General features: G+C 38.3%; 1 protein-coding gene and 1 long non-coding RNA gene across 7 annotated transcripts in view; one reads left to right on the top strand and one right to left on the bottom strand.

Moving 5' to 3' along the window:
• The window catches only part of LOC140121389 (uncharacterized), a 308,199-nt gene that overhangs the window by 115,675 nt on the left and 167,003 nt on the right, over positions 1 to 25,521 (bottom strand). Inside the window, exons 3-4 of one of the 2 annotated variants that reach the window (XR_011854079.1) lie at positions 18,906 to 19,005; positions 13,738 to 14,832 (exon numbers count right to left, since the gene is read on the bottom strand). This is a non-coding gene — a long non-coding RNA (uncharacterized lncRNA). Of the gene's footprint in view, positions 1 to 13,737; positions 14,833 to 18,905; positions 19,006 to 25,521 lie in introns of those variants that run through there. The other variant, XR_011854080.1, reaches the window with a different exon arrangement.
• The window catches only part of VIT (vitrin), a 103,809-nt gene continuing 80,277 nt past the window's right edge, over positions 1,990 to 25,521 (top strand). For 4 of the 5 annotated variants that reach the window (XM_072140888.1, XM_072140890.1, XM_072140889.1 and 1 more), the window contains exon 1: positions 1,990 to 2,218. The gene's annotated coding sequence lies outside the window, so the exon portion shown is untranslated. Of the gene's footprint in view, positions 2,219 to 2,545; positions 2,565 to 25,521 lie in introns of those variants that run through there. The other variant, XM_072140887.1, reaches the window with a different exon arrangement.

Genomic DNA, 25,521 nt, shown 5'->3' with positions numbered 1-25,521 from the left:
CTCTCTGCCGCCTTAACAGGCAAAATACTGATACATACAGTGCTACACGTTATCCTCGCCAAATGGAATTTTTTAAATTGGTTTGAAGCCTGAGTTCTTTTGGGGTATGTCGCCATGCCACTCTCTAGCCTGCCGCTGCTGCCTCTGCATGCCTTCTTCTATAGTGTCAGGGTCAATTATTTCATGTTTTAGATGCTATCTAGCCTCATTCGGTCACTCTGTCATCGCCATGCTGTTGCCCATAATTTTGGCATAATGGTGCTATTAAGCAGCCTCAGAGGCATCCATGCATGCTGCCCCTGCTGTTTCCTGTCCATTTCCGTGGTGTTTCCAACATTTTCTGAGGTTTCCAGGTGTTTGGCCAAGCTTCCCTGTGCAGACCTTTGGTCCCCTTGAAAAATGCTCGAGTCTCCCATTGACTTCAATGGAGCTCGTTATTCGAGACGAGCACTCGAGCATCGGGAAAAGTTTGTCTCGATTAACGAGCACCCGAGCATTTTAGTGCTCGTTCATCTCTAGTTGGAACCCAATACTATGGCTTTTTATTAGATGTTCATTTGAAGAAATCTCCCTTATCAGATGGGTGTCAGATATCGGGAACATATTTGACGATACTTGGTGAAATATAATGGATCCATGACCAAGGTTTCTATGAGTGAGGCACGTCACCTTTCTAACTTGTATCTTCTTGATGGGGTATACTTTGCATGATCAAGATTACTCAAAATGGGCTACAAGGTGGCTAACAATTGTCCAATTACTGAGTAGCCATTTTAAACCATGTTAAGTTTCTTTAAACTAATATTTCTCATTCTAATATTGGAGGTCATTTATCATGTTTCTCAGTGTATGATAGCTCCGGCAAGCATCCAGCGAGGGCCTGCGCAGCATTTATATCCATGATAAGCCCTACCTGGGATAGAAATAAACACTAGTATAAAAATATGCCAACTGCAACAAGTACACACTCCTCCCCTGGCTGTGCCCCCTCTTCATGGAAAGGGGGAAATAATTGCAAGTGCTACTCATATGTATCTGAATTATCTCTACTGGAGAGCCAGAAGTTAGAAATTCTGAGACTAATATACATTGCCCAAAAACTGATGATAACCTTTAACTGGATGGACCATTTACGCCAACACTGCCAGAATTCATTTACAGAGTTTATTTATCACTTTGTAAATGTAGAAAAACAAGTTAGAAAACTTGTATAGCGGAAATGTAACGCTCTTCAGAAATTGTAAGGTTAGACAATCCAGGTTTGGCCCCTCTGACTTTGGTGGCAGGTAGGATTTTTCATAATGTTTTGGGATGATAACTTTATGATCAAGAGGTGCTCTTACTTTTGGCTTTTGTTATTTTGATATGTACTTTTGTATTCATCTAGGAAAGGGGCGGGTTGGGGGAATGGTTTGCTTACTGCATGTTTTTCATGTTTGTATAATAAAAATAAAAAAAAATTGTAATAAAACTTCTTGATAAAAAAAAATGTTGATGCCATTACTATAAGTCAAAATGTGATCAATCTATACAGTAATTTTATTGTAGTACTTTTAAAGGGATACAAAAACATTTATCAATTTATCACAACACGAGAATATTTCTCATGGCTTTTGCGCAAAACTATGCCAACTAGCAGCCAGTGCACAAGCCCTGGCATATGATAAATGAAGAAGAGTGGTGATGTTTATTGATTTTTTTTACTAGTGTGTCTACTTTATTGACATATTACAAGTGCATACCTCGTTGTAGGATTATTTGACAAGTCTATCTAAGAATTTTAACTGTAGTTTTGTCTCGCACATTTGACTTTGACCTTTGTCAGATTTCCATCTAACGTGCCTTGCTGTGTCTTTATATTCCATGTATTCAATATTTGCTAAAGTAGTATACCCAGGCCACTGTTGTCAGAGCTTATAAAGAAATCCTGACAAGAGAGAGGGGGAAAGTAGGAGGGAGGGAGTGGGAATGTTAAAGAGGGCTGCCTTATTCTGCAGCTCAATCAAAGTGAGGAGCCGAGAGTGTGTCAGAGCAGTGTGCCTTTCACTGTGGGGAGAGATCAATGGACATGTTTGATTAGTTTCTAAGGACACCAGGAAGATCTGGAACTTGCTTATATTGATGGACTAGATCCAGAACTATCTCCTGTCTATAGGAATCATCACGTTTGCATGATAGATTGAAGTGCCCAGGATTTTGCATTTTGTGACTCCTAAAGGTAAGACATCTGACCTGTCTGGCTCATCTGAAGACAGAGAGCACCTGGATTACACCTTGAAGATGAATATTTTTGAATGCAAAAACATGATTTTGTTTTATTTATTTCCTTCAGTGGGTACAATGTTCATGTAGAATTTTAGATAAATACTACATTTAAATACATGTAATCATATCTGCTTTAGACCTGCTAAATGATTTTGGACTGTGAATGAATCCGTAAACTTGCTGTTTGCATACTCTGAACTGTGCTGTGGGAACTGACATTCCCTGTGACTAGTTATTCCCTAATCTCATTTCATCCTTCTTTATTCCTCCAGTAAGCAGACTCTTGTGATCTACATTAGGTATTTGCTCTATACTTGTTACTATGGGATGATATACAAATATTCTTTGTTTTTACTATATCTACTGTTTTAGATTTTGGCTGGCTTGTATGATTACTCTTGTGTATAGTGTATATATTTTACTTATGATTTCTAATTGAGGGTTTTTCCACTGTTTTTTTATTGTTTCAATTGGACACGCACAAAGTCATCTTGGGTCAGTAGGTGTTGGGGATGGGGAAGTTTTGCTTGTTCACATCCATGAACCAGAGGTGTTTATATACGTTCTTACTCTTTGTCCATTGATCTAAAGTATATAATGTAAATGAATACTGCCACCTGCAGCTGTGGGTTGTAGGATGGGTCTCTATAGAGCCAAATCCAACCACTGCTAGCATTGATCCTCTATAAAGATAAAATGATAGATTGTAGAATGACTTAAGATAGATAAGAGAGATATATAGATATAGATGATATAGATACGCAATTGGAATGACGTAGATAGAAAATTAATATCAAATAGATAAATGGATAGATATGATTGGTATTAGATAGACAGGTGATTGGTATGAAATAGATATATAGATATAAGATATATATGAGACAGATATGATAATGTTGGATATGTGTATGAGTTAGATATGTAAATAGATAATTATTATTGTAAGCCGATTTTTTGTTTAACATTTTTATTTTCAGCACCTTTTTTAACTAAGTTTTGATTATGTTTTGGAGTACAGTAGCGAGACAGTATCAGGGCAAAGCAGATGGATAGCTACCAAGATAAATGTAAATAGAATAAAGTGTGTATTGAGAATGTTAGTAGTTGAATTATATTATAAGATATAACACATGTGTACATGCCATGATTTAGAAAGATGTAGCGTTGTGACTGGGTAGTAGGTGACAACAATATTTCATATACTTTTCTCCTCTGAGTTGAGAAATCTGAAGTAGGAAATAATGAATCTATCACAGCTGCTCATCATTCCACCACCAGATTAGATTTATGAAAGATCTTGAAAATGTGAGAAGTGTCGAACTAGTATAGACATGAAGCAAATGCCTCTAGCAAACAGTTTGAAGCAGACAGTTTGGAACAGCAAGAATGGACTCTGAACGTAGCTGAGAGCTTTGTCAAGATGTAAAAAGACGAAAGGATTACAGTTCATGAGGAGACACATATTGCAACTTTGCTGTATCAAAACGGACAGCTTCTCAGATAAAGTACCAATTGTTTGGAGAACTTAAGTACTGAGGAAGATATAGCTGTCTGCTCATATGCCTGGCTGGATCCTATTTTGTGAATCCCGTGGTACACTTATTAATAGTGACACTTTCTATCTATTTCTATCAGTTATAGAAAAATGCCATTTAGCTAGATTTAAAAAGTGTATGCTTTGGAGCTAAATTTACAGGAACACAAGACATATGCCCCAGAATTCTGGAGTAAACTGCACATAAATATACACTCACCGGCCACTTTATTAGGTACACCTGTCCAACTGCTCGTTAACACTTAATTTCTAATCAGCCAATCACATGGCGGCAACTGAGTGCATTTAGGCATGTAGACATGGTCAAGACAATCTCCTGCAGTTCAAACCGAGCATCAGTATGGGGAAAAAGGTGATTTGAGTGCCTTTGAATGTGGCATGGTTGTTGGTGCCAGAAGGGCTGGTCTGAGTATTTCAGAAACTGCTGATCTACTGGGATTTTCATGCACAACCATCTCTAGGGTTTACAGAGAATGGTCCAAAAAAGAAAAAACATCCAGTGAGCAGCAGTTCTGTGGGCGGAAATGCCTTGTTGATGCCAGAGGTCAGAGGAGAATGGGCAGACTGGTTCGAGCTGATAGAAAGGCAACAGTGACTCAAATCGCCACCTGTTACAACCAAGGTAGGCAGAAGAGCATCTCTGAACGCACAGTACGTCGAACTTTGAGGCAGATGGGCTACAGCAGCAGAAGACCACACCGGGTGCCACTCCTTTCAGCTAAGAACAGGAAACTGAGGCTACAATTTGCACAAGCTCATCCAAATTGGACAGTAGAAGATTGGAAAAACGTTGCCTGGTCTGATGAGTCTCGATTTCTGCTGCGACATTCGGATGGTAGGGTCAGAATTTGGCGTCAACAACATGAAAGCATGGATCCATCCTGCCTTGTATCAACTGTTCAGGCTGGTGGTGGTGGTGTCATGGTGTGGGGAATATTTTCTTGGCACTCTTTGGGCCCCTTGGTACCAATTGAGCATTGTTGCAATGCCACAGCCTACCTGAGTATTGTTGCTGACCATGTCCATCCCTTTATGACCACAATGTACCCAACATCTGATGGCTACTTTCAGCAGGATAATGCGCCATGTCATAAAGCTGGAATCATCTCAGACTGGTTTCTTGAACATGACAATGAGTTCACTATACTCAAATGGCCTCCACAGTCACCAGATCTCAATCCAATAGAGCATCTTTGGGATGTGGTGGAACGGGAGATTCGCATCATGGATGTGCAGCTGACAAATCTGCGGCAACTGTGTGATGCCATCATGTCAATATGGACCAAAATCTCTGAAGAATGCTTCCAGCACCTTGTTGAATCTATGCCACGAAGAATTGAGGCAGTTCTGAAGGCAAAAGGGGGTCCAACCCGTTACTAGCATGGTGTACCTAATAAAGTGGCCGGTGAGTGTATGTGCAAACTGGTATTTATCAAGTGTCTGTGCTAGTATTGTGTCGTGGCTGCACTATGCTTACTACCACACAATCTAGTGCACAGAAAGGGGCGTTCCGATGCGTACTCACACTGGCAACCAGATTTATGTCGGCATGTCCAATAGACATGTGGCAAACACCCCATGAAAAAAATCTTGTGCACACAGTTCCTACATAGTGCGGTTTGCCTTACGGTTAGTAAATGTGGCCCAAAGCAAGGTTATGCAAAAAAAATTGATATAACAATTCACTCACAAAATAACTGAAATGTAATATAATATAATAAAAGTAGCAGTTACAATAATCATTTTAAAGAGGATCTAAATAATCCCTCTAGGAGCTCCCTAGCTCAACCCCAGTAGTAGCAGTGTTAAGTCACTAGCTTTATCGGAACATACTGATACCGCTAGCAAACACTGCACTAAATAGCCCTCCGAACGCTGGACCAAGTTTACAGAGGTCTGGTGTATTCATGAGGAGGTGGTCAGAGGAGGAGTCACCGCCAGTATAGGGTGTGGGAGGAGCGGTCCGGGGGAGAAGGTCCAGAGAGGGGAGTGCCTCAGACTTTTCCCTTCATGAATACGCCAGACCGCTGTAAGCTTGCTGCAGTGCAGTGTCTGCTAGCTTTGTCGGTATGTTCTGATAAAGTTAGAGAATTAACACTGCTATTACAGGCAGTCCCCGGTTTATGTACCAGATAGGTTCTGTAGGTTTGTTCTTAAGTTGAATTTGTATGTAAGTCGGAACTGTATAATTTTTTTAATTGTAACTCCAGGCAAATTTTTTTTGGTCTCTGTGACAATTGGATTTTAAAAATATTGGACTGTCATAAGAATCAGGATTAACAATAAAGCTTAATTGCAGACACCTGTGATAACTGTTACAGCTGTTTATTTTATCCTTGGACTAAAGTACAGTAAATTACCAATTGCCAAAGGTCCGTTTGTAACTAGGAGTCGTCTGTATGTTGGGTGTTCTTAAGTAGGGGACCGCCTGTACTGGAGTAGGGCTAGGAAGGTGCTCACTTTAGTAAGCAGCATCTAGAGGGATTATTTAGGGTGCAAGATCTTATTTAATATATAGCATGAATATATTCTGTAGGAATGTACACAACAGAGAAATACTAGCAAAGGCTGGGTCCCATGCTTCATCTAATGGGTTGTGCCAAGTTTGATTACTATCCCCAATCCACAGAAAAGGTGTTACCAATCTGATCCATGGGTATACAAGTCCTGGGAACCCACCGATCATGAAGAACGCCATAGGTCACACAAAAATCCTGCTAATCCATTCCCTACCATAGGAATGTCTGGCACTATCATAGACCGCACTCCACCTGAGATTGGTAATTTTTTGAGTGGAGCAGAAGGATGCATGCTCGACAAGGACACCTGCTGTTACATAAATTACTAAGAACGTTACACTTGTTTGTGTGATAAGTGGGGTTCAATTCTCATGATTGTTTAGGTACAACTGGTGGGACCCTACCGATCATGAGAACTGATCTTGGTGGATAGGGGATACCAATCGCTCTTTCAAACCCTTTAGAAATGAACGCTGCTTACTAGAACGCACATTATCGAATGTCTGTGAATGGACTGTACACAGAGCAGTTAACAAATTAGTATTCATTTAAACATAAGTGTAAATAAAACAATATAAAGTAAATGTGCAGCCTGGGAACTAGTGGTAATTCACATGTGTTTGCCTCCAAAAGCATGTATCATATACCGGCTCCGGGATGTGTTAAAGGTTGTCTTCTTCACCACATTTATAGATATCTATACCAAAAGAGGATTGTGGAGTAATGACAGCATACAGTAATGCTTATCATCCACTATTTTCTGCTAACTAGTCTAGACTGCTGGCCCCTGCTCAGTGGGTGTAAAAAAAGTGGTAGCAGCCATAGCAGCTGCTATGGAGCCCGCAGTATCAGGGGGCCACATCACCTGACACTAAAGAATAGAGGATAAGTATTATATATATATATATATTTTGTGCTGCACGTTGTACAGCATAATATGCATATAACATATATGTGATGTATACATGCTGTATATTTGTGTGTATCTGTGATGTGATGTGTATATGGTGTATGGTGCCAATATACTATATGTGATTTGTATATGCTCTATATGTGTGTGAGTGTATAAATGTGTGTGTAGAAGAACTGTATGTTTATAGGTATAAAAATATGTGTGTAAATATTAGTCTCATATGTCAATTTTTAAAGGAGTATTTCCATGAAAACAAGATTCTTAAATATATTCAGGATAACAAACTAACACATTCTCTAATTCGTTATTAAAAAAAAATACAGTATTTCACGGATACAATTCCAACCTGTCCTGGTGTATACAATTTTGGTTGCTCTGGGATCAGACTGCAAATCTTCTGACTATGGTCGGGCAGGGTATATTCTTCTCATGAACAGCTTTTCCTGTCTGAACACTGCAGTGCTCTCCTGTCCCTCCCCCTCCATTACAAGACAAACTCACGCACAGACACTTCCTGCTGGCAAGAAGCATCATGCAGAGACTCACCCTACAAGCTACAGATAAGATCTTTATAGCAGGGGAAGGATGTATTTGTTATAGCTGAGTTATAGCAGTGCTGGAGTGTGCATTTGGGTTTTATATCCACCTCATGGATCTCATCATCTTCTATCTCTGATCTGTCTCATCTCTCTTTCTCTATGGATCAGATACTAGTAGAATGTTCAGAAGCTAAATAAAAGTGTAGATTAACCCTACAGCCTGATAATCTAAGCACATTGTCAGCACATAGCATCTCATAGCACCAGAGGTATCATGAAGTTTCTGATTAGTTATAGGAGCGGAAACAGCAACAAAACTGAGTAAAATTGTAAAGTATGGGGTCTAAAATGATCTTTATTGAGTAAACATCACTAGAGGATTAAAATTGGGGAACTTTCTTTCATGGGCAAACCCCTATAAGGGGGCCTCATTCAGAAGTCTGCTATGGGTTACTGCCTCTCCTTGTTTTGTCCCTGCTCCTCTTGATACCTTAGGCCCAGTAGCAACATCTGTGGAACACACCAAGTATATGGTCCGTGGATAAAAAAAATTAATGTGACATACAATAAATTTTACATTACTTTGTAGTGAAAACATGAGATTATAAAACAGGCTTGTTGGGCCTAGGGAAAAAGGGCAAGTTGTAGGTTTTTATCATAGACTTGAATCATGGAATGCTTATTAGGAGATTCTCCATAGATTAGAATTTCACCCAGAACGTGTGTGTGTTTATGGCATGGGCTAAGGTTACCACTGTCTGCATCTGACACACCACATTATCTACTAAAATACAATAAACATTGTACATATAGAATAACGCTTGCATATGTTCTTCCCCGCAAGATCAAAAGGCTTTATGTTGGTAACTTCTATGAAAACATACAGGAATCCAGCCTCTGTGCCGATTAGTAGGGATTACGCTTTTCAGGATGTAAACCACCCCACCATACATTCAGATTTGAAATAGCCTGAAGGCACTTCCTCTATGTGCCTGTTGCCTGCTTAAACTTTGACTTGTTTGCATTCTTGAATAACATAGCAAACACCTTAATATAAAAATGTCAACAGCCATGAAGTTTGGATCTAGTGGTCCTCCTCTTAATATGCCAATCAGTCGCTACATTTGCACTGCACTGTAGAAAATATCATAAATAGCCTGCTTTTTCCAATTTATTTTTTATTATTCTTTTCATTACTATTTATTTTATCTATATATTTTATAGATCTCCATGCCGGCCTACAATACTAGTTTCTTTTTTAAATAATTTTTATATCATTTTTATACTGTCACACAATAAATAAAATGATTTTTCACTATAAATCTTCCATGTGACCAAGCATAGTCTTTATTTTCATAGTCTTTATTTTGAAATTGCAAAACTTTATTTCTTCAGTCTTTCTGGGCTCTTTTTAGCCAATAACATCCATGAGAGATGACTATTAATCTCATTTGTGGAAAAAAAATAAAGGCTGAAATGTGATTTGTATTGTCTCAATGACTTGATGTCCAACCTTCTGGTCTTTTACACTATTTGTATGGTAGTAGTCAGAGTGAGCCTAGCTCGTGGACAATGGAGAGGTTAGCAATGACGTTGGCTAGGGATGAGGGGAACTGCAGTGTTATGGTCTGTGTCAGACTTAAGGAACAAGTTTGGGTTCAGCGTTCAGCTAACCCCCCTGCCAGTAGCAGTTTCAGTCAGTGGCTGCTAACTCTTAAAATACTGGCTAAACAGCTTTACCACCACCATTTAAATGACTGATCAGCGCAAGTACTGATCACAAGTGTTACAGTAGGGGTGAGAGCGTTTGAGTGAACGTTTGTACCAAACACAGTTGAACCGGAACTGGGTCTGCTCATCCCTGGTTTTGGCCTCAAGCTAAACAAGTGTGATCTGTTCCTATTATACTCCTGGCCTTAAGGAGAACTGAATTGAAGAACCAATGAAAGACATACTTATCCTGGTATGGAGCTGGTATGTTTTGTGATATGCTACACAAAAGACTCAGCGTATTATTGTCTACTGCTTTGTGTCCATCTGATACTGTCTGCCCAAGAAATAGTGATTCTCCTACCCATTCTTCCTAATATATGTATTCAGTATATCACACTTACATGCTGTGTGAAAAAGCTAGGCCTTTAAAAAAATACTAAAACAGTACAAGAGGTTGTGCCAATTTTCTGCTGAGGCAAAATATAATGTTGCAACTAAGATCATATTCATACTACATTTCCTAACAGACATTCCAGCTTTCCCAGGCCTGTTGTTTAATCTAATATGGAGAAACATATTAGATGAAATACAGCTACCCAGCTGGTTCAGTGTGGGCAATGGCTGCAATATAGTCCTTGTATGTATAAAAAAAAGCAAGTGATGATTATGGGGTCTTACTAGGCTGTAGGAGTCATTGCAATATGATATTACTGAAAGTAAAATCTCTTTAGAAAACATACATAACTAACATTATACAATTTACTATTCCCGATTTCAATCTACAGTACATTGAATTTGATGGATTGTGCAGTGCAAAAGTTATTACATTTATTTAAATTGAAAAAAAAACATTAAAAAAAATATATTTTTTGCATTATGAAAAGCAGCTTTTGTAAGTAAGTTATGTAATACTGAGATCACAGCATCAAGCTAATTTGTCACCATAAATGTCATTTTCAGCAACTGACAGGTTCCAATAGCCTATACTATGCTAATTTTTAAAAATGCCTTTGTCAGCATTCTGAATCATTTCAGTAGTTTATAATATTTTTATTTATGCTACCTGGCTCCCTGCCAGCAGCTTGCGGTGAGTCCTGGGGAACGGGCAGCTGCAGCCCGTGTGTGCCTGTGTCTCCTCATGTATTCTTCTTCTCCTCCATACCATCCACCTCCCCTGTCTGCCTAATGCACAAGACAGGAAGAGCGGATGAGCAAGGGTGCTGCATGAATTTGGAGGAGCGAAGACTGACACAAGCATGTAGGCTGAAGGCTACAACATGCATAAAAACTATGGATAAATTTCATGGTAGTATTTCTGATTGAGCATCATAAATCTCTGACACTGTGTTAGTTGGGCTATCATTCTGCACCGATGGTATTGTCAGAAATTGCTTTCTACAATTTACATTTTGTAGAGAATTTTGTCCTTAGGTGTTATTGTTGGAAGTAAAAAAGTAGTGTTTTATGAATGTTTAAGAGCTTTTTCGAGAACTCTTGAGGCTACAGGTGGGAAACAATTTTTCTTAATTTTGCTGAGTATCATTTTTTTCTGCTGCTTAAACCAGTTGGCACCAGTTTCAACAGTTTTTTAAAGTTAGAATAATGTTTTACTAAATAAAATAATTGTAATGGTTACAGTAAATGATCCATCTCTAAATATTATGACATGTACAGCTTTTCATTTGATATTATAAATGTGCAGTGCCTATATAGATTGCATCCAGGTTCACACAAGGAAGGGCACTTTCAATTATAGAGATGCGAAGACAGAGTATGGTCCTTTGTTTCTGTACCTTCCATTCAGAATACTTAGGTGTTCAGTGATGACTGTGCACCTATCACAAGCCAATGCCAATGCCATATTAAATATAAGTACAAAACATAAACTTATCTAACATAATGCAATTAAATATTCAATGTTTTTTGATGTACAGTAGACACTTTGCAATGCAAAAGGTTATGAGATGTATTCAAATTAAAAGCAAAATGCAATGAAGAAGCCCCAAAATATTCAGGTTTTTTTTTTCATCATGACAAGTAGCTTTTGTATGCAAGTTATGTAATACGGAGATCACCGCTTTGGTATATTTTTTGCTATAATTGTTAATTGCTTTTTAAGTCTACTAGAATTAAAGAGACGTCCCACTGACATGTGTTTTCAGCCCAGGACAATTTTTCTTGGTTTTAATTACTTGTCAGCTTTAGTAAAGTAATCCTTTGCTATGATATTTTCTGACAAGTGGCTGGCACTTTGTCAATGATGCTTCAGCTCAAAGAAATTAGTATTTTTTACTTGCATTAAATGCAGTTTTGCAGTTTTAAGAAACTTGTCTAATTACACAATTTTCCCGGCATACAGCAGCAATCTTTTTATTAAAAGAAGAGTTCTGAGCAGTAGAAAATATAATAAAAGTGTGCAAAGAGCTGGCCTGAGGTCACTCCGATATAGATATCATCCAAAAAGATAGCACCACAGTGGCAAACTTGTTTAAAAGTGAATAGACTTTATTCCATGTGTGAAATTTTGGCTCCAAACAGTGAACCTTTCTCAAGCAAAATTAGAAAGGCTCACTGTTTGGAGCCAAAAGGTTACACATTAAGTTAAGTCCGCCATATCCATTGAATACGTGAGATGTGGTGTTGCTGTCTTTATGGATAAACATCCATCTTCAGCTCTATAATTTAGTAGTGTTCCTTCTAACTTATAGAATACATATTATATATATTATATAAGGAAAGCAACATACCCATGTTAAATATAGGGCAAATGCAGCTGGATACATCCTAAACTGTAATCCACTGAAACCTAAAGCTTGACATGTCAGTAAAACACAAATGGAGGATTAGGCTAGACACACAAATAAGCCAATTCTCAGCCATGACGTTTTTCACCTTTATTTTTCATTGATCCTCATAAACTGAAGTCTATGGGTGATCCATGAAAATGGTTCTGACCAGGACATATTCTACTATTTACCGAATATGCTTACTTGATGGAGGGGGGTGAAAAGAACTCGAGGGGCGTAATCAGGTCTGATACTTTTGATATGGCTATTTTGTTGTACATGATGCAGATATTTTCCTAGCTGTATTTTGATTCCGATAATCTCTTTTTGTCAATGTTGTACTACTCAGCCTGCTTTGCTGTTATTTGTTGTATATCTTGTTTATCCAAACAAGAAAAAAAATGTTAAAAACAGCCATGTTTTTTTAAAAAGTATTAAAAGCTATTGCATTTAGTGTGTCTGTGTCCATTGCATTTATCACCTATTGAGTCACAATACTACATTCACCAAACATTAGTTCTGTATTCTGTAAAAAGTTATTGGGGAGAATTCATTAACATTTTAAAATTCATCCCTGCCGGCTCTGGCACCTGCATCTACTAAGAGGCTCTGGTCTCTTAGTAGATACAGGTGCAAACTCTGCCGGTTTGGACCTCATGCCAGGTGTGAGATTTTTGCTATAGTCTCTCCTGAGGCTACAGACCCAAAGTGGCATGTGGGTCTGAGAAGCCAGATGAACAGGGCAAGATTTATGTGCCTTCTATGCCAGATAACTGGTAGAGAAGGTGTATTGAATTCCCTCCATTTTTTCCCACTGTCTTTAAAGGTGTTTTCCCACAAAGAAAAGTTGGGCCCTATCCATGGGCCTAACTTGCTGATCGGTGAGGGTCTCAGTGTTAAGACCCCCGCCAATCATGACAACGAGGGGTCCGACCAAATGGATGCAAACGGCCGCACATGACCGTTCTACTCCATTAATCTCTATGGAGCTGACGGAGATCGCCAAGCACCGTTCTTGGCAATTTCGGGGTCAGCTCCATAGAGATTAATGGAGCAGAACGGTCATACGCGGCCATCTGCTACATTAGGCTGAGGAGCAGCCAGGGATCTGCCAGACTCCTTGTTTTTGCGATCTGCACTGAGACCCCCACTGATCAGCAAGTTAGGCCCTATCCTGTGGATAAGACCTATCTTTGCTTCGTGGAAAAATACCTTTAAGTTAAAGAAAACAGTATATCTATGCATAAACTAGCCTCATGGGGGACAATAGAACACTCTTGGCCTTTGTCATGTGAATGAGGACCTATGGATAAATTTAACATAATGTTTGCTGTGCGGTTTCTCCACTAAAAACAGTGGGAAATACTTTTTTCAAAGTCCATACACATCAAATTCCATTGAACTTTTTATTGAGATAAAATTATACGTTTTTTCACAGAAAATTTAAAAAAACAGAAAGTATAATAGTGTAGTTAGCTGTTTATAGTCTAATTATTTAAAAGGGTTATTTATGGCCACCTTCAGAGATACTAATAACAACCCAATAATTTACAGAAAACACAATGAATAACAAATCAAGTTTTTACTGATCTATTCATCACTATTTCTCTGAGCAGCTAAAATGCATAAAAAACTGAAGTTTGATTGCCGAAAATGAGAGACTGAGAAAAATAATGAAGGGAGACTGTAATCCCTGCCTATTTTAGGTTTGCAACTTACATAAACAAACATGACCTCACTGCCACAGAAAAAAAACCTTGGTCAATTTACAAGCACTCAGTGATGTGATATATGTGCCAGAGGAAACAAATAGACAATTCCTAGAGAGATATTTGCTACATAGAGAACTGTAAATATTTTCCAGATTGACCATATTTTATACAGTTCACTCAAAATTTTGTGTTTTTCTGGCTTTTATTTTTACATCTTTATCGAAAATCATTAAAGTGAATCTGTTTGTAGTTTTGATATTAAAGAAAATTTTTTTAATCAAATAAAATTTAAACTAATTTGTTATATTTCTATTTTAATGGAAATCAAAATAGTGATGGAAATGGGATCTTATACTGCTAGAGAAGAACTGTCGGGTAGCAGGTTTGCCTACAACTCTGTAATAAGGACAGTTAGGCACTCTGTGTGGCACCATACATTGTCCAGGCTTGTTGGAGTGTGGTGCATATGTAGGATGAATAAATTATTTCCTTCAAATCTCGTATACTGCTGCACCATGCGTGACCTTAAAGGATTTGGCCACCTCCATTAAAAAAAATGTAAATAATTGCCACTTACTTAAATTATACCTTTTAATCCCCCCACTACTATCATTAATGAAAGAAGGATATTTGCCGGTGTTCTTCTGCCCATGTCCGTGACAGGGAGGGATCAGTGGGCATCATCTTCTTCATCCGGGCTCTTCTGCACATGCTCAGTGTTTCATAGCCGTCTTCATTGAGTGTGGCACAGTGTGAACACTCACAGCACAGTACAGGTTACATCGAGGGAGCACGTCCAGGATGGGAGGAATTCCACATTTTCCTCCTGTCTGGGGGTTGGTCCAGATGAGGAGTGAGGAGAAGAAGAAAGAAGATGAAGAAGAGGCCACCACATTGCTCAGGAGGATCTGGAACAACGCTGGTTACAATATTATTTATTTTACTTCCCCAGAGCACAACTTATTTAAAGTGGCCAACTGCTTTAAAAATGTATATGAATTCTAGTGCAAGCCTTTCTTACATCCTTTATTTCTTAAAGTCTCATATTTTATACACCGGGTTATAAGAATATACATAAAAGAAAAGGGTGCAGAATATTACAAACACCCAATGTAGTAATAATTTTTTCAGAACAAAATAATGTCACAAGCAAAGACTATATAGATACAGGCAGTCCCCGGGTTACATACGAGATAGGGACTGTAGGTTTGTTCTTAAGTTGAATTTGTATGTAAGTCGAAACTGTATATTTTATCATTGTAGTTCCCGACAATTTTTTTTTTTTTGCCCCAGTGACAATTGGAGTTTCACATTTTTTTGCTGTAATAGGACCAAGAATTATCAATAAAGCTTCATTGCAGACAATTTTAAGCTGATTATTGCAATCTGCTACTATTTTAAAGCATCCAGAGAGCTTCACCAGAGGTCACAGTGGGCAGAGGGGTCCGTCTGTAACTATGGGTTGTCTGTAAGTCGGGTGTCCTTAAGTAGGGGACCGCCTGTATACAGTACTGGTGAAAGGGGTTTACATGTTGTTACGCAGCATTTTTCTCTGAACAGAAGTTGTATGTATTCATAGGCCAAGTCCTTTTTGTCTCTCTTTAGTCTAAAGGTCTGCTTCTGTGCATGTAATGTTTGCATAGGTAAGTTTGTTGGAGCAAAGATTATTTCCTAAGTAGTATGTAAAGTCTGTGAACTCCCACCAGGAGTATTGAAGTGAATTGATGGACCGTGATACTTTTGAAAACAATGTCTACAAAGCACTAAAATCCTGTAAAGCATCAATGGAGATTATTAACACATTGAAGTCATGCATGTTCTGCTACAATACCAACACTTCATCATGTCACTAGAGCTACAACATGCAGACATAAGTTGTTCCATTCTCGTCATTGAACAAGATATCTTATTATATATCACCATGCTTTAATACCAGGAAAGTTGACTTATTGTTATCTTATTCTAACCACACAAATCTGTTAAGCTTTTCAACATGTTTCTATGGCTAAACATTGTTGGGTAGAACTGTGCTATACCAAATCCTGTGTTTGCGTAACCTTTAACTAAGAGATCAATCCTAATCATGCCTAAAGCTTGCGCCTAATCTTCTCCAAAAAACGTTGGACGATAGTCTGGACTAGTGATTATCATCAAGTATTTGTAAAAATATACATTACAAAGCATCACTTCTGTGGGGTTACCTAAGATATACTACACATCATAGACCAACACTGATATAAAATGACCTCCAATAAAGAGGTAAAATATTAGTTAGAAGAGCAACAGCTATTTTAAAAGGACTCAAAGATCAACATGAAGACCCCTGTAAATTCAGCTTTTTCCCAATTCCTATTTTGATATTGAGTTACTAAAATGCATCACTTTTAACACAAAAGCAAATTCACCATTCTGTACTTTATCAGGCTATACATAGGGTCAGGAAGTAAGAGCTATCCTTAGGGAAACTGCACCAATTAAGGCAACCTTGCAGGCGTGTGAAGCCTTGTAGCCATTGATGCTTGACCAGGGGATTCTGGGAAATATGCATTTACATTTTCAGCATTTTTCCCTAGCTATAGATAAAAAGGAGAGCACACAGAGGGTGGGAAAGGGTATGTATTAAAACCAGTGTCAGCACAAGGGGAAAGGTAAAGCTAAATCAGATATATGAGGAGGAAAAAACTGGATTGAAACTTTACAGATACATAAGAGTTAGTAGCATCCTGAAGTTATATACCATGCATTCATATGTATTTTTAAAAGAGACATAGCCTAAACTAGGAGCAGGTTGCAAACTTCAAGTGGTTGTCTATACTATTGCAGAAGCTTATCCTTCCCCACATACAGCAGGTGTCTCCTGTATTATACAGCAGACATTTGGTGCAATGATTGGCGCTTCCACAAATAAAGCTGTTGATATGTTCCATGTGCTGTAAAACCCAAACCTAAATCATAGGTTCCCAGGCCTGTTATGTTGGAATTCTTATTACAACCTGCCTATATTAAAAAAAAAAATCAACCTTTGTTAAATGAATAATAAAAGCAAAAAAAAAATATGTCATGTAAGGTTCTCCTATTTCCATAAAATGCCTTATTGAACAAAAAAAACCATCCATATGTCATAACCATTGCTTTTTCAACCAATTGATGGAAAGGTGATAAATTTCCCAAAATTGGTAAATATTGAGCCCTAACACAGCACTGTACACAGATGTATAAAAATGTTACCTGCCTCAGAATATGGAGAATTTTATTGCAACATTTTTAATTAAAAAAAAGTGCAATAATCCCATAGACTCAGCTGCCTGAAATATCACCCTCTAAGATTAATCAAAATCAGAAAAGTCCAAAACCTGGAAAAAACAAGAAAAGACACAAACAAATGTCCTGACTAAAGATAAATGACCCCCATTGAATCAGCTTTGACTGGAGTGTTCATTCAAATAGGAAATACAATTTTGTATTGCAGATCAAAAGGCCTCATACAAATCTGTAAATGGAAATATGAAAATAGTATGGGTTTTCAAGATTTTAATTCTGTCGGTGAGAGAAGTGACACAGGCACAAGGAGAAGGTTTAAGACCAAGCTACATTTGTTAATGGGTGGAATTTGTGCTAAACGTTTCCAGATAGTTTCAGCTTATTTACATATTGAAATAAAAAAACAAAGCAGTGGTTGACCAAACTAAAGGTATGTTGACACCTGTATTAACCCCATCACGACTTCCATATGGCACATAACACATGAAGATAGCACATGTATAGATTTATGACAGTGGTCAACTTCAAAATGCCTATATATTCTGAACCCTGGCACATAGAAACTCAATCCTGGTGTCATATTAAACAAAAGATATCATTGTGTTTCACAGAACCAGAGTTATCTATCGTTAAAGTTGTAGTAAAAAATTTTTTTTTAATGTACACCTTTCCACTTTCAACTGTAACTAGATGTTTATACTCCCCATCCCATGCAGTAATCTTCTTTTAGTATGTCTAAGCAGTGCACCGTTTCAGAGAAATAAGGCCTTCTGCAGTTCTCGGGCTATGCACAATCAGCTATGATTGTGCATAGCGCGAGAACTACAGAGGGAAGGCTGGTGACATTACACCACGGTGTGGACAAAGCCATAAAGGCCGGGAGCCATGAATAATTACTAATCAGAGGAGCCAAGGGACGCTCAGCCCTCTGGGTCATTTCTCTGAAACGTTGCACTTCTTGTACATACTAGAAGAACATTACTGCAACTTGGCACATGGACTGGAGAATAAGCATAAACATCTACCATCTGCTATTTTGATGGTAGATGTCTTTTAATTGTTTATTTTGCATTGTAAGTAAGTTCTTACTCTATATGATTAGATTTAAATATGTGCACATGTGAAATTCATATACAGACTATTTTAATACTTCAGAACCCTACAGCATTGGCTGATGCTCTGTGTCAACTTTATAGGAAAGCATAAATCTTCAAACAAGTGAAAGGTTAAAAAAAGTTCTTATCAGGAGTTCAAATCAGAAATTCTGCAGGTGTCCTTCATGATTTCACATGGCGCCTTGCGGTTATTTTGTGATTCACATGTTAGCCCCAGGACAAGTCACTGCTGTTATACTGTGTAGCAAAGATTATATGATCGTGAAACGGTTGTCGGAGTTTGTGATGAATCAGGCAACCACCTGCACATGTTATAAAGACCTTGAATATGCACTTTGTGGTATTTAATAGCTACAAGGAACTTAACTACATAGATATTGAATTTATATATTGTTTCACTGCACCTGTTTGACATTAAACAGTATAGGGGCAAAGGTGTTCAATCTCATTTGGTCCGTAGTGCATATGGACTTCTGCATAGGGAATGTCCACAGTGCAGCACATAAAAGTTTTACTTAGTCACTTACCTTGAAAATACATAAGGAGATATGAATTTGGTCCCATAGATGAGAAGTAGGACAGCCTACACAGCATATGCAGCTCAAGATTCTTCGTTATATCCATTTTCTAAAGAATTGAGAAATAAGCATAAGAAAGGAACACACACAGCAGCTGAACTGAAGAGATGTATACCTCAATAACAAGAAAACCTGTGTACATTATTCTCTGAATGCATAACCCTACAAAATTAAAAACACAGAAGGTTCCAGTGGGATATTAATGTCCCTCTCATTTCTGGGAATCTCAGGGCACTCAGCAACAATAATGGTGTTGTGTGAATTGTAGGTAGGAGAAATGAGTATTTTCTGGTCTGGTTCGCATCTGTATTATTATTCATTACCCTGTTAGTAGCCTCCAAAATTAATTATTTTCTGATTATCGTTGTTTGGTCTCCCTGTTTATTGTCTGGTTTAACATTAAAAAAAATAATATCCCAAAGTTGCACTCCCTTTAAGAGACGTGACTAAGACTTAAAGGGGTATTCCAGGAATCAGCATAATTCATATACAAGTGGGCACTCAAAATATAAGCTAATGTGTAATTAGTTGTTATTTAAAATTTTGCTCCCCTTAGCAGAAAATGCTGATGACATAGACCGTAATGAAGAATTAAAATGCTACTGGCCCTTTAATCAGTCCATTAATTTCCTCCGCGCGGTCCGTTGCAGGACAGAAAATGGCTGCTGGTCACATGTCCACATCACATGTCCTGTACCTGCCTGGGCAGGTCATGTGATCACCACTATGTTTGACTGTAGCCTGTTGGTTGCACTGCATCCAGTATGGTCAGTGTTGTGGTGATGGCAGTTACACATCATTACTATGGTAACAGAGCAAGAAAACCCGTTACATCATCACTGGGAGCAGAGCATAAGTGGTAGGAGGAGTTACTGAGAACTAAAGGATCATGGAACTTGTAGTTTCCAGTGGCGGCCATCTTAGTGATAACTCCACATACTTTAGAGAGGCCATAAATTTTGTAAATCATAAAATCTAATTATTTAAGCTCCATTTTGTTACTAATGACATTGAGTATTGTTGTATTCATTTATTTATATCATCATTTTTGCCAGACGTTCATATTCCCGGAATACCCCTTTAAGTTTTAAGCCCCCATAAACATTAGGTGACAATCAGCTAATTTTGTTTGTTTTTGTCAACCAGAGGACCACATTCAGGAGGGTTCCTTCAGATCTGAGTGTAGACCTCAACCTTTGTAACACAAACATTCCAATGCAAAAATCAATGAATTTTATGCCTCAGAACCAGCTGACTCCTGCTGGATCATTGCTGAGTTAATCTGGCAGCCATTCTAAAGAAGAAGATTCTTTTTTTTATCATGGAAAAGTATTGTTTTGATATTGAATATCATGATATTACACATCAGTATGGAATTCCAGATTGGTGAAACCCTAGAGAGTACTCCGCTGTACTGAACTGTCCCTAAGTAATATGTTTCATTATGTTTTAGTTTCTGTGTAAGAGGTCTTACTCAAGGTTATTTAGAGGTTATGTAAGAGGTTACATTACTTTTTTGTGAACTAAACATTACATCATTTAAAAACTCTCAAGGGTTGACGAGGCTACAATCTCTTCAAAGCATAAGTCTCGTGATAGTTGTAAATATATACTTGTGATATGTTGCAGCATAATAAGAGTGGAAACTAATGTGCATGGCTGGGTCCCACAAAATTTGCCAAACAGGGGCCCCAAAATTTCTAGTGGCATCCCTGGCAAACAATCTCATGCATCTCAGTCCAGCTGATCCCCCCCAATAATGAAATGTCCGGCAGAGCTAAGTACTAAGGGTTTTTTTATATACGCGAGTATAAGTTTTTTAGCACAAAAATTGTCCTGAAAATTCGGCTTATACTTTAGTATATATAGTAATTCCTGTATATGGCTCACATACAGAGGTATTTTGATAGTCTAAAATGCAATTAACCAAGACCTGAAAAAGTTATGTGGCAAGTTCATAAATCACTAGTATAGCAACATGTAGAATATTGACTTCCCCCAGGCAGCCTAGAGAACATCAAGAACATTTCCTCAAGATTTACAGTAGACCTTTCTACAAGAGTTTGTTTCATTTTACCATTGGTTATTTTTTTTCTTCTGGTGCTAATAATTCATTGTCACATTCAACAAGTGCCCTGCTTGTCATTGCTGCATGTAACAAGCTCCTTTCCTTTAGAAACATCCATGCTATTTTGATTTCCAGGCTCCCAATGTATTATGAACTAGTAAATTAAAGGATATATCTTTTTAATGTTGATGTAAATGTATACAGTAAAAGAAAAACAGATGATTGAAAAGGAAAGCAGTGATTCTTGTTGTGTTACTTATTAATGTATTTCCTCCAGTTAAGAAGGGAAGAATTTCTTTGTAGATGTCATTACTACTGCATCTAGTTATGATAGTATGAATTACAATCCACATATAGTTTACTACCTTTTAAAAACCCATAAAGTCACATGAATTAGAGGATTATACTTGGATTGTTTTTATTGATCTCCTATCCTTAGGATAAGTGGTCTGTGTCAGCTTGATTGGCTGTTCAACACATATCCCTTCTGCCATTCAGATGTTTGCAGACATTGGGGCACATTTACTTAACCGGTCCTGTGCAATCCCCGTTGTGTGTTTTCCGACGTGAAAGAACTTTGCCCCGATTCAGAAAAATCGTGCGCCGATATCCTGCATGTGTCGCTTCCCCGCTCAGGTCTGCCGGAGTTTACCTTCTTTTCCCGGTGTATGTAAGTGCATTGTCTTGCGACACCATTTTTAAAGTTAAATCCTGCGCTTAGTCCGAATCCATGGAATTCGCAACGATTTCTGTTGCATGAATGTCGCTGTGGTTGCACCAAAATCCGATCGTGTGCGACACAATCCCCTTCTTAATAGCTGTCACAGCAGTGGAAATCCCAAAAAATTCTAAAAGCCGACGAAAGTGTGATCCGTAGGACCCTTAGTAAATAAGCCCCAGTGTTCTGGAAAGCGCTACTAGCTTTCCAAAGAACATAGTACAGTGGAAGCGCATCACATTGCAGCTCGGCACCATTAACTTATTTAAGACTGAGCTGCAAACAAATTATGCCGTCATTGGACATGCCCACACAGGCCTATGAAGTGGCACTTACAGGAAATGGGCCACTGGATTCCCAACAATCACTTAAGCTAAGAATAAGTGATCTTTAATAAAAGTCACAGAATACCAATTTAAGTAAGTTACAGATACAGAAATAATTATGTGTTGAAGTCAGTGTATTTTGTGAATAAATACATAAGGTGTAAGCTTATAAGAGGAAGGCTCTCAAGCCTTATAACAGTGATGGTGAACCTTTTAGAGACCGAGTGCCCAAACTGCAACTAAAATCCACGTATTTACCGTAAAGTGCCAACATGGAATTTTAAGCAGTAACTTATTGCTACCTCTTCTTCCAAATATTTAAATCGTATCAGCCCCTAAGGCCACCAATACAGATGAAAGAAGGAGGGAAAATTCAGACTATCATTGTAGCTTTTCTCCAGAGGAAGAATGAAGGGCCCAGCAGGAGGACCTTCAAAGATAATGCAGCCCCTTCCACACCTTCTTACTTTTCCCGCATTTCCAAACAGCCAATGGAGTGTTGCTTTAAAATAGTGCTGAGAGCAGCATCGCTTAAGTTTCCTGGGACTGTGGGAAGATTTGGTGGATTTGTTCATGTCTGGTGAACTCTGTCCGGGGCTAAGAACCTAAGTGCCCACAGAAATGGCTCTGAGTGCCACCTCTGGCACCCGTGCCATAGGTTCGCCACCACTGCCTTATAACCTCTTGCTGGTTATCGCTCACTGATACATCTGTCACTGACCTGATGCCGGTTCAGTTTATCCCCAAGTCAGCAGGATACAATCATTATAAAACATAACCTTTAATTACTTCTACGTTAAAACATCAGCATCTTAATGTACTAAATAAATTGGCTATAAATAAACAGATCACACAAGGTGAGTATTCAGATACTATGCATCATTTGTGCCAAACATTTATTACCTAGTAAAGAAAAAAATCTGACAATCTGCCCTGTATTCTACTAAAGCAAATGTTCAAGGTTCAATTTCACAGTGCAGTGAGGGTGTATGCCAGTGCTCATAAGAAAAAAAAAAAATTGATCTCACCAAGTTGCTGGTCAGGGTCTTTCTTTGACCGTATCCATATCAATATAGGGGACCTTTATTACACCCTACTTATCAACCTACTAAATCCCTAAACCCAGAAGGTTAGCTCCTGTCCTAACAAGGATGGTCCAATTTCTCACCCTTTAAACCCTATAATATATGTACCTGGACAGAAATCTAGTTCGTCACCAGAGCAGAATCGGCATCAGAAAACGGGGGTTGTTCCAATCATGGGTGTTTAATCTGTTAAATGCAGTGGGCAGCATGGCCAGAGGATTTAAGTTGGAGGATACTCATTAACAATTGCTTGGGAAAAGGGTCTATGGTCTGATCAGGACCCTGGGGCTGTCCACAGTCATTGTCTGTAAGATCCCGTCACACAGTAAACTTCAAAAACAATATACCCCATATGACACTGCAGGTGCCATCCTGGTGCAGGTAGGCAATCAAAATATTTATGTAGTCTGAGTTCAGCACTTTTATTCTTTGGAAACGTATCCCCCACTTTGGAAGATCTCAGTGTAAGATCATCTAGCACTTTGGCTGTGTATGTGTGAGGGGCATGTGAGGGGCATAAAATGATGGATGGGACGATCTACATATTAAACCCCCCCCCCCCCCCACTCCCTTCTCCCTCATATTGCTTTAGTTTAGATTTAGGTCATAACTGTAGCACTTTTGTAAGGAATCTAACTATTTTCTAAAGCAAATGTCTCATGACTGGTAATTGAACCTTATATTTTTTAGTTATATTTGGAATCCTGGAAAAACCTGAAAAAAAAGGAGATTGGAAATTGTACTTTTCCTACTCCGCTTGCCCCTTCAATCTAATCTTTCAACCTGAATATCAAAGTTAATTCCAGGTTGTTGCATATTCAAATTAAGTCAAATATGACTTTTAGTTTCATTGTTGGTGTCAGTGGCTCAACAAGTATGATTTACAAAAGTAGAAGATCCCCAGTTACAGGCACATATTCACAGAAGATGGACAGTTTAAGATGAAAAAAGTTACTTTAGCTAATATATATATATATATATATATATATATATATATATATATATATATATATATATAATAAAGAAAAACGGCAGCACTCCAAAATTTGTGAAAAAAACGTGGTGTTTTATTCCACCTCCCGCAACGTTTCGGCTGTGTTCAGCCTTTGTCAAGCAATGTGTGTCTGGTTGTCTGGTTACATACAGGTATATATGGTCACAAAGTGATGACATCATACACAAAGTAAACAATGAAAGTGCACTTAATTCGTGCTCATCAACACATGTTATAGTGATTGTACGACAGTGTAATCATAAGTACAATGATAGGGATCATACATTACTAAGATCAAGTGAAACTGTGTTACAAGATCCATTTTAAATATATATAATGTGAAATCTCACCTGTGTGGGAGTCTCCTCTGTAAAAATCAAAACAGGCGCTCGTCGCGTCTAAACTGTGCGACTGCGCATGTCCGTGACGTATAATGGAGAGCAGATCAGATGTGCGCATGTCGCGCATGCGCAGAGTGACTGAAAGTTACAATCCGCGCCATATTAAGCAAGGGTACTGCGATCTAATTCGCTAGGTACCGGCGCATGCGTGGATCACCTGCAAATGTTCACGGTCGCCATCTCAGGTAAGGGAAAGCAGTATAATCGGGGGATCTATTGCCAATAGCAGAGTAAGGTACAATCTGATATATATGACAGACCAGAGCCTAAGGTAAATAGTGCCTTGGGATATCCCTACTTGGGCACATATGAAAGTAACAAGCCGACCTCAAAATATGGGCTAAAAAGGCTATGTCAATAAGACCATGTCCCAGAATAATGTGGGTATTGAAGAAAAGAGATTTGCACTGTACCGTAATGAAAATATATGTATTCTCACCACAGGTGCTGTGCTATCTCACCCACTAGAGGACAAATGAGAATTAAGCCCTAGAGGTCGGGATGTACTAAAGATGCGAAGCATATTCTGGGACATGGTCTTATTGACATAGCCTTTTTAGCCCATATTTTGAGGTCGGCTTGTTTCATATGTGCCCAAGTAGGGATATCCCAAGGCACTTTTTACCTTAGGCTCTGGTCTGTCATATATATCAGATTTTATATCCATTGGACTCTATCTGGTGAGAGTCGGGATAGCACCCAATTTCACTACAACACTAAGGACTGTGCTGCTGATTCTCCATATATATGTGTGTGTGTGTGTGTGTACCTCAAACACAGTAATAATGCTGTATTGTTAAACGATTTAGTTGTTATCATAGTATCATCAAAGTATATAAGGCCGTAAAAAGATGCAAGTCAATCAAGTCCAACCTTTAAGAATTAAATAAATGTTTTATCCCCATAACCCGTGATATTTTTTTCTCTCCAGAAAGGCATCCAGGCCTCTCTTGAACATGTACATAGAGTCGGA

Source organism: Engystomops pustulosus, chromosome 3 (genome assembly GCF_040894005.1).
Source record: "Engystomops pustulosus chromosome 3, aEngPut4.maternal, whole genome shotgun sequence".
Classification (NCBI taxonomy): Eukaryota; Metazoa; Chordata; class Amphibia; order Anura; family Leptodactylidae; genus Engystomops; species Engystomops pustulosus.
The sequence above is the reverse complement of the archived record's forward strand: the minus strand, read 5'-3'. Positions and strand labels throughout refer to the sequence as shown.